This window comes from Penaeus vannamei, chromosome 6, assembly GCF_042767895.1.
Source record: "Penaeus vannamei isolate JL-2024 chromosome 6, ASM4276789v1, whole genome shotgun sequence".
NCBI classification, from domain to species: domain Eukaryota; kingdom Metazoa; phylum Arthropoda; class Malacostraca; order Decapoda; family Penaeidae; genus Penaeus; species Penaeus vannamei.
This window is the reverse complement of record NC_091554.1, coordinates 16,950,015-16,952,251: the sequence shown is the minus strand read 5'-3', so window position 1 is coordinate 16,952,251 and position 2,237 is coordinate 16,950,015.

Genomic DNA, 2,237 nt, shown 5'->3' with positions numbered 1-2,237 from the left:
CTCCCTGCTTTCCTTCCTTCCTTCCTAGCCCCTCTCCGCTCTTACCCCGTCCCCGCCCTCCTTTCCCCCCCCAGCCCCACTCCGCCCCTACGCACCCCCCCCCCTTCCTCCCCTTCTCCCTAGCCCCACTTCGCCCTGCGCCCTCCCCCTCCCTCCCCTGCCCTCCCCCCGACGGCATGGGTCTGGCTATAGCACCTTTACTCTCGACGCGGCCATGTGGAAGGTCGAAGCCCCGTCGGACTCCACCTCTCGCGGCGTCGGTGGAGGTGGAGGGAAGGGGGAGGGGGGAGGGAGGGAGCTGGAGGAACAGGAGGGAGGGAGGTGAGTCAGGGGGGAGAAAAGGAGGGACTTTGGAGAATGTTGAGGGAGGGGGGAGGGGTGTAGGGAAGCTGGAGGAGGACGTTGGAGAAGTGACGAGTGGTTTAAAAGATGGAGGAGGTGGGGAGAGAGGGAGATGTAGAGGGAGGCTGAAGAAAAAGGGGCGAGGCGAGGGGAGGTGGAGGAGACATAAGGGGAAGGGGAAAGTGTGGCGAAAGAAAGAGAAAAGGGAAAGACAGTTCGGAAAAAAGAAGTGGAAAATAGTGTGGACAAGGAAGTCGAAAAGGGTGGATGAGGAGGAGGACGAAAAGGTGAAGAAAAAACAAAAATGATAATGGGTAGGGAGAGGAAACGGTGAAAAGAGGGGAAAAAGTCTGTTATTGTGAAGAATAATGATGTTAACCATATTAAGAATGATGATAAAGATGATGATAGAAATTATATTGATGAGAAAGTAACACAAATTTTGATAATGATAGTAATGATAACGACAATGATCTCAATAATGATGATAATAATGATAGCATCAGCACTGCTACTACTACCACCACTGCCATGACCAATACTAATACTAAGATTGCTCTTACTATTACTGCTAGTACTGTTGCTACTGCAACTACTACTATCACAAATAGCAATGATGGTAATGGTGAAATAAAAATTATAATGATAATAATGATAATGATAACGATGATAATGATAATAATCGCAATAATACAAATAATGATCATGAAAAGATATGATAATGATGCCATTACTGTTACAACTTCTGATACTACGACTACTGCTACTATAATAACATTGATGATAATAACAGCAATTATCTCAATGATAATGAAATAATGATAATGATAGTAATGGTAACGATAATGATAATGATAATAGTAATGGTAACATTAATACATATAGAAATAACAATAAATAGCCATAATGATTATCCTGCTACTGCTACTACTACTACTAATAATAATGATAATAATAATGATAATGAAAATAATGATAATAACAATGATAATGATGATGATAATGATGATTACAATATCAAAATAACAATATTGTTAATCATAATAACAATGATGCTAATAATAATAACAATAATGAAATAACAATGAAAATAATAACAACAATAATGATAATAATGATGAAAGTGATAGTAGTATAGATATCACCATTAATAACAAAATAATGATAACGATTTTTACAATAATAATAATAACAATTATGACGATAACAGTAATGACAATAGCAACAATGATAATGATAATGATAGTAATAGCAATGATAATTATGGTAATGATAACAAGAACAACAAGAATAAGAACAACAACAATGACAATTATAGTCATAATAAAGATAATAATGATGATAATAGTAATAATGACAATAATAATAACAATGATGAAAGCGATGATATTGATGATAATACGGAAAAGAATGATAAGAGTAATATGAGTGATAACAACATTAATTATAATGATTACATTACTACTACTACTCCTATCACTATACTACTACTACTAATAATAACAATATTGATAGGAACGGCAATTGTAATGGTAATCATGACAATAACAATAATAAAGGATAATGATTTTAGTAATTACGATAAGAAGAAGCAAGGTAGGGGGAAGAGAGGTAAATAAAAACATAAGAAGAAAATGAGAGTGAAAAAGGGAGAAGAAGAGGGCTTGAAGAGGACACAGGGAAGGGAGAGGAAGAGGGTTTGATAAAGGAGAATAAAGAAAGGGAGGGAGAAGGGAGATAGGAAGGGGATAAGGGAGCGAAGGAGGTGGGGAGAGGTCAGGCAGGAAGAGGAGGGAGGTGGGAGGCGGCAGATGTAGAGTTTAAAGTGTGAGGGAGTGAATCTGTGGAAAATTTGGGGGTGAGAGTGGGTGGCAGAAAGGAAGAGGAAGAAAGGA